The following is an 8,758-nucleotide window of genomic DNA, read 5'->3' on the forward strand; positions in this document are numbered from 1 at the left end:
GCAATATTAATTTCATAGTAGGTTGAAAGTGGGAGCTTTCAATTTATTGGTGGGGTGAAGGTTGGGGATATTTCATTTAGTAGTGGGGTTATGGCGGACCTATTAAGGGTGGAATTATGGGACTATTCATTTAATGCTGGGGTCGTTTGGGTGCTATTAATTGAATGTGTGTTGGAGAGTGAGTTTGGGGAGAAGGATTGTTATTTCTCAAAAGTGAATGCTAATTATTTAATGTTTGGGAGGAAATAGGTTTATTTATTAAATGTAAATACTGTTAATTTAATGTTGGGGTTGTTTGGGGGAAAATGGATCTTTTTATTAAAGGTGAATGACATTAATTAACTGTCCGGGTTGGTTGCTGGGAGGCTAAATTATTAAACATGGGTGCTTTTTATTTAATATCGGGCTGCTTTGGAAGAGGGAGGCCTACTGTGTTCACTCATTGCTGGGATTTCTATATTCGGTACTTGTCTTTTTTCAAAACAGGGGCCCAACATTCCAGGATCCAGACAAGCAGCGACTGAGCTTAAGACACGATCACCAGCAACAACTATTGAAAACAGCAAGAACAGGTAGGAGAGAGCAGGACATTCTGCCAACTGTTCTGACACACACAGTTAGGACTTTGTCCTGATTGTAGGGACAGTTGGGAGGTATGTCACGCTTCACACGGCTGTGCTCGAAAAGGGAGAGCTGCATGCACCTAACAGTAGTGCACACAGCATTGCCCGTGTATATGATGGGGATAGGAAGAGTAGGAGGGCAGCCAAGCACCGTCTAATATTATAGTCACGCCTCATGCATGCTGGTCACACCCACTGGAGGCGTGGCATGGAAACTCCTCTCTACAAATCCTGCGTTTCCCCTGCATCCTAACAAGTAATAATGCTCCCAGGGTGTGAGACTTTAATATCTGCTACTGTGTGAATGAATGAGGTGTAGTGGTTAAAGTATTGGTGATTCCAAAGCCTGCTACATACACATTACACTAAGCGATCAGTATTATGTAACTTTCATGCATCCACAGCCCACCCCGGTGCAAACATGTGGGTGGGATACACTTTACCCTTGAACGTTCTTGGCTTTAAGGTCCTCAAAGATGGATGGCAATGATCTCCAGCATGTCAATGAACTTTGCAAGAGATGATAGTGATATAGCTAATAATGATGTTATGGAGCTGCCTTTCCAACTGGGTCCACCAAACTCAGTTTTATCGATGGATTCTTACAAGTTGAGTATATTTAATTAAATTGATAAATTAATAACTCTCCTAGCCTGTTAGTGCCCAAAGAGAAGGACAATATAGGCATGGTTCCCCTGAGGTTTCCTCAAGAGGGGGTTTATCCTCTCCTGAGTGTTAGTGGATGAGTCATTGTGAGTCTACAGCCAATGGGCAATTTTAAAAGCCACCAGCAAATCAATATACTGTTATTATGTTGAAGTCTAATGCTTCACATTGCTGAATTAAAAGCAATGATCTATGATCGTTACTGGTCTCCACTGTTTTCAAAGATTGGCTACAGAAGAGGTGGATGGGAAGAGGGCCACATTAAATGGAACAATTAGATGTCACTATGTTACTAGGGGAATCCACAAATAAGAAAACAAGGTCTTGCAACTGAAGATGGTAACCAATGTACATAAATTGATTATTATCATTATCCAGATTTTATATGCAGCTGGCATTTTCTGTAGCATTTTACAATATGTGAAAATTAGTATATAAACAAAATAGCAATAAGCACTGATATAGTAGACAAGAGCTCCTTGACCATAGGGGCTTACAGCCTAAAGACTAAGGGAAACAAATGGCACATTGTGTAGAGTTAGGATTTGAGTTTCTACCCCCTGATAAGCCGCACAGATTTCCATTGGGAGGCTTGTGGGAGGGGTAGAGAGTTTCCATTCTATATCAGTATTGAACCTTGAGTTTATGGAGGGGAGGGGGCTTATCAGATTTACACCATTGAGTAATAACTGCTTTAGCGGCTAAAAGGATCTGGCCAACTACTTATTCGGGTCCCCTGGAGAAGAGCGAAGGAGGGATCCAAAGGGATCTGTGTGCCTCAAACATCAGACATCGAATGCAGTATAAGTAGGGAACACCCAAGTGCAGGAGTTAATTAGAGAGACAGGTTAACAAAGGAAAAAGGCACAATAGCAGCACCTCTGGTGAATAGAGGTACTGCCAGATAACATAATAAAACAACTCCAAGGTCCTGGAGTCAGGAGATGCCAATAAGCAGCATGCGATGCAGAGGGCTGCAGGCAGATCCTGACACCAAATTCCCTGCCTGCTTTCCCCAAAAATATCCCTGGGTACTGCTGACATTGCTTCATTTACCTAGATGTATGGTACATAAACAAAAAGTACAGTAGATATATAGCAATCAATATAATAGTAACATAAACTTGAAATATATCATACATCCAACACAATGAGAAAAGGATCCATAAATATAGTACTAAAGCTAGGTACACACTACACGTTTTTCGTCCAATAATCGGCTCAATCAGCCGACATACGACCGCTCGTTCAAAAGTCGGGTCAGTGTCTGTAGTGACGCGATGGTTGAAAGTCTGCCCAAATGGACGATTGTCGCCTCATTTGGTTGGTCGTACCGTTTAATATTTCCGTTCCAATCTCGTTTCCATTGTGTAGTGTGTATAAGTTTCCGACCGATCCACAACAGTGAGTACGAAATTACAGTTATTGCTCACGACAACATGGCTGTAAAAAGTCGCTAAAGGGACGTCCGCTCTTCTCTTTATCGTCCTAAACAAGGCTAGTGTGTATGCAGTCCATGGACCGAGCGATCGGACCATCGGTCGCATGTAAAATCGCTCGGCATAAAAAGTTGGTGGAAATTTCTGTAGTGTGTACCCAGCTTAAGACAGTTCTATCTTGATAACATTCTAATTACATTACAGCGAATCCAATTTCACTGTCTCGTTGTCGAAGATAAAACACAGACTCATCCCTATGAATAAATAATTGAAGCTATACTAAGTAGTTTACATTAAGCAACTTGACCTATGGATATTGACTATACTATAAGGAAATGAGAAAATGTAATAACACATGTAGATATATATTCAAACACAAATAGTATAAACAGTTTATGATGTGGAAAACTATTATGTAACTGAAGCAATGTAAACACTAGTATGGTTTCCTAATGATCCTCAGTCTCTAGCTAAGAAAGAATATGTGTAGATTAGGTTGTTTTCCAAGAAATCCTACAGTACATTACATTGCCTCAGAATCAGATGAGCTTTCAGTTCTCACACTATATTACCCATTGAATCATCTCTTAGTGGCCATTGTGACTATAATTGGATCATTATAGCCACAGCAGCCCATGGTGTGGGTCACCACTGCACAGGGAGCAGGCACGTCAGAGAAACCATGCACCTCTAAAAGTCTCATCGGTCTTGCTGAATTTGATAACGTATGTCTTTCTAAGGGACTAAGTTTAAAGGATGCCCATATCTGTAAAACCCAGAGTGGCCTGTTGGGCAATTCACCCCTTTCACCTTTGCCAGCCGCTCCCTGATAACTGTACAATAAGTTTATAACATGGGGGAGGGGGGACCCAAGTACACTCACAAATGTGGGGTGGTTTGGTGCGAACACATAGTATAATAGTGAAAATACCTTTGTGCAGAAAGAGATCTGTAGAATTAGACACAATGTTGTAGTATCCCTAATGTTGAAAATAAAAGGCCATAGGCCATGCAGGCTTAGAAAAGCAGAGCAGGGTTCTCAGAAGGATGGACCTGTATCATCGGGGCGACATTATGCTATGGGATCTCTGATGGGGAGTAACGGCCCTGCATGGGGTGTAGGAACCAGGAGGACAGAGGGGTCAGTTGTTCCCCATGCTTTCTTTTGGGTGGGCAAAGACTGTGCCCCCCTTCCCCATGAACCTCTACACAAAGCCTTCATGCCATTTTCTGACGTCACGGTGTCTGTTCTAAACTTGTGAATCTTTTATAAATGATAGATTGTCTTAGTATAACTACCAAGTGCCCTTTATTATAGATTGCCTTAATATAGATTTAATAAAAATACTCACAATCAAATATTAGGCTGTCAACGAAATCTGGATAAAAACTAGGTTAATGACAATGAAAAATGTGAATTTTTAAGATGAACAACTGAATTTATCTATATTTCTAACAGCTGTTGTACTAATTGGTAATTAATATTAATAATAATATTTATTTAATAATGTATAAATACATTTTTGGGCAATCCCTGAAACACTGACAAAAATTAACTGTCAGGTGTCGCCCGCAACTCCCAGGACGGCCGCCTGCACCTCCGCTCTAGCGCGTCTGGTTGCCTAGCAACCAGACACATCATTTTCGCCCCACTCGGCCGCCCGGCTACAGACCTCGGTGCGTTCCCGTTGCTAGGCAACGGGACGCTACTCTCAGGAAGCGCTATGGCGCTATATTATGACAGCGCTGTGGCGCTGACTCCTCATTGGCAACCAGTCATTATTTAAACCCCTCCTGGCCCCATCTCCAGTGCCAGAGTTTCAGGTCCATTCCTGTCTCCAGCGTTTCCCTCAGTGACCCTGTTATTTGCCTGTCTCCTGACTATTGCCTGTCTCCTGATTATTGCCTGTCTGCCTGTGACCCTTGTGACCCGGATTGCCTTTGACTACCCCTTTGGATCTTCCTTTTTACCGCGCTGCCAGGATGCTACCGATCCGGCTTGACTCTACTTCCCTTCAGATTCTCCTTGTGAACCTGCCTAGTCTGCACCATTACCGAACCGGCCTGTCTGACAATTCTTCTAGTGCTTCGCTATCTGACTCATGGAAGGACCGCGACCTGTGTGTTTCCTGCAGCTGAGTCCATACCTCCTTGCGGGGGTTCCTGGTGAACCAGGGGCACATTAGACTACGCACCTTCCTTTGAGTAGGGCCAACGATAGCAAGTACGCTACACCCAGTCGTGACATTAACATAGGATTGGGAGTCTTTGTATATCTACAGTCACTGTTATAACTGTCATAAAATGAGATATCAAACGCAAAAAAAAAAGGGGCTCCAAGCCCTATAGTAGTCCTTGGCCTTTTGCCCCCCTCCCAAGAAAATTGATGCATTAATTAAAGCAGAAAAGACACTTCATGCCCGTGTGACAATGCTCTAATAAGTTGTCCTTACATGCAAGGTAGTGTAGATGACAGCTTTACAATGAAAACCCCCAAATCACTGGTGACTTTAAAATGTTCCACCTGCTTAGAAAAATAGGGGTAGGGCTGGAACAGGCATAACAAAATTCTGCATCAATTCACTCATCATTTTTTGACTATTGCAATCTCCCTCTGACTGGCCTTCCTGAATCTCGCATTCAATCCATACAGAATGCTGCGGCAAGGCTCATCTTCATCTCCTGTCACTCCTCTTCCTCTGCTCCTCTGCGAAGATACCTTCATTGGCTCCCTATCTGTTTCAGAATTCAGTTCAAGCTCCTTACCCTCACTCACAAAGCCCTTACCAAACACTTCTCCCTCTTACATCTATGACATTATCTCGAAGTACATACCTACACGGCAACTCCGCTCCGCCTCTGACCTCCGCTTCAATTCACCTCTCATTACCTCCTCCCATACTCGCCTCCAAGACTTCTGCTGTACTCTTTGGAACTCCCTACCCCACCTCACTCGACTCTCCCCTAGCCTTCAGTCCTACAAACGCTCACTCAACTTACCTTTTCAAGCTTGCTGTCACGATCTGCATCCTGTAGCTCCTGTCTGCCAGGTACTATGTGGACCTTTTTGCATATATATATATATATATATATATATATATATATATATACATACATATAAAAGGGGCCACTGTGGTGCTCAGACTGCTCTCTTACCCGTCAGAGCTGCCTCGTTATTCCAGAATGCTTAACCCCTGCCTCGAACCTATAAAAGCCTGCTTGTCCCAGCAGCCTTTGCCAGATCATCTGTTGCCTTTACCTGTGTTCCTGCGTCCTATCCTGATGATCTCCTGGTATTGACCTGTACTGGTCCCTCCATTTTTGCACCTCTTCCTGTGACCCCTATCTCGGCTTGCCTGTGACTCTGTACCTGCTTGCAGCTCTCCAGTATTTCAGCTTTATCCTGCTGCAGAGTATTACCATCAATACCTGATTTCTGCTCTCCAGTATTTCAGCTTTATCCTGCTGCAGAGTATTACCACCAATACTTGATTTCTGCTCTCCAGTGTTACAGAGGACTAACCTCTTGCAGATTGTTACCAACAGTCTCCACTACTTTGTGGTAAAGTCCTGCAGACCATCACATCCTGTGTCCGTTAACTTTAGTGCCTAGCTCTGCAGACTGTCGCACCTTATGTGTCATCTTTACTATTTCATGGTAAAGTCCAGCAGTGCATCACATCCTGTGTCCGTTACCTTCAGTGACTTGCTCCGCAGACCGTCGCACCTTGTGTGTCATCACCAGACCATCGCATTCTGCATCTGTTATGTACTGAGTTATTTTGCTATTCCTGCCACACTTTGTTCACTACGCTGTCTCTGTGGTCTTATATTGGGAATCCTGACACTTGCTTATCCTACCACCTCCTAAACATTCTATACATCACCTCCTCTTCCTCGCCTGCCATCTACATTTTCTCCCAGTTGGTCCTACTGTCTCTCACCACCCCTCCCTCTAGAATGTCAGCTCTCACAGGCAGGATCCTGTCTACCTATTGTCCCATGTCTGTCCGCTGTCTGACTCCCTGGTGCGTCCTGTCATGTCTTTTGCTGCACTCTGTGTGAGTCCCCATAGCATTACTCACACTCATCTGTTCTACTTATGTGTATTACCTCATCTATTTGTTACTTGCTTCTGTACCCGGCGCTATGGAGTCTGTGGCGCCTAATAAGTAAATAAATAATAATAATAGAGCTTTCCATTGGTCAAAACATTGCTCTTGTTTTTTTAATGTGCCCCACAATATAAAAGGTCTGTTCACATGTGTAAGTAAGTGGAAACAAAAGAGGACAACTTTGCAGCACTCTGGGCATAACAGGGCTGTAACTTATGTTTATATTCAGCACAATTAGGACCCAGCAAAGTTACTTTTCAAAAATAGTATCATAGATATAAGACCTGTGTCTTATTCCTAAGATGTAATGTGTGTGTTACAGTATGGGAATTTTTTTGGGGAGTTAACAGAATTTAGTGGGTGGAATAGAGCTGGGGAGTGGTCTGAAGTTTGGGAATTTGTCAGCAAAAAAAGTAGAAAACTGTAGAGCAGCGGTTCCCAAAGTGTGCGCCGCGGCTCCCAGGGGTGCCGCGGCGCTGTCATAGGGGTGCCGCAGGCAAGCCAGAGAAAAAACAAACAAAACATAAATTTACCCATTCGCGCGGCGCCGGGACCCAGCATCCTCCTCTCTCACGCAGCTTGTCACTGAATATCGACAGTGAGAGGGGGCAGAGGGGGCAGCGTGAGAGGGGGCAGAGTGTCTGGATGCAGAGTGGGCAGAGTGTCTGAATGCAGAGGGGGCAGAGTGTCTGGATGCAGAGGGGGCATTTTTGCATACAACTAAATAAGTATTTCTGTCCTGACCTAAATACTTATACTTACAATTATTATTGTTTTTTAACCCAACTACTTCTAAAACAGGACTGCTCAGTAATTATTTTGGAGGGGTGCCTTGAAAAATGATGGAGACTCTAAGTGTGCAGCGAACTGCAAAAGTTTGGGATCCACTGCTGTAGAGCATAAATAATTTGTTGTGTTCTATAACTACCACTAGATGGAGCTAAGAACATGTTAATGGCAGAGAGCCACCTACAATGTGGTAACATCAAACCTAATCACACTGTGTCACCTCTCATTGTAGGTATCTACAATGATGAGAACTCACAGGACCATAAGCATTAAACCAGTGATTAAACCAATGAGCGCTTGTTGCACTTTAAACACACTTCTCTCATCTTTGGACAAAGAGGAGCTGAACGAACAGTAATGGTCATAACTGTAATGTAAGTGTTCTTAGGATGTCATCCTACCATGAACAAATTTCCTGCATTTCATTCAATAAATTAATTTAAGACTCCTAGGGCTAGATTTACTAAGCTGCGGGTTTGAAAAAGTGGGGATGTTGCCTATTGCAACCAATCAGATTCTAGCTGTCATTTTGTAGAAGGTACTAAATAAATGAAAGCTAGAATCTGATTGGTTGCTATAGGCAACATCTCCACTTTTTCAAACCCGCAGCTTAGTAAATCTAGCCCCTAATGGGCAAAATAAGTACAATTATCAAATCACTTATTTCTACATAGGTTGACACTTCTCTGTTTATTAATTTAAAGTTTAAGTGCTGCTGTAAAGCATCCAATGGATGATGGGAAATGTAGTTTTCCGCATAGTCATTGCACACAGTGCTGTGATGTCACTGCAGGCTGCAATTATCCCCCCAAGAATGAATTTTAAAAAGGTACAAAGCCTGAAAACTGTTGCTGAGATTCACACAAGTTCATTCAAAAGGTTTTTCTTTCTTCAATAACAAGAATAAAGCAAAACCACTAACACATTTCTTGGGCAAAAATTAGTTTTAATTACGCATTTTATTTGAAGATCAAATTAAACTTTAAAGTTATAATCTCACATGATAATTTTTGCGCAAAGAAAGTTATTTGCATATTTAACATGAATGTAATTTCTCTAGGATGTCCTTCTGTAACTCAGTCGTTTGCAAAATCTCTGTGTATGGCAGAGTCATATGGCTGCACAG

The sequence above is a fragment of the Mixophyes fleayi genome, chromosome 12 (assembly GCF_038048845.1).
Source record: "Mixophyes fleayi isolate aMixFle1 chromosome 12, aMixFle1.hap1, whole genome shotgun sequence".
NCBI classification, from domain to species: domain Eukaryota; kingdom Metazoa; phylum Chordata; class Amphibia; order Anura; family Limnodynastidae; genus Mixophyes; species Mixophyes fleayi.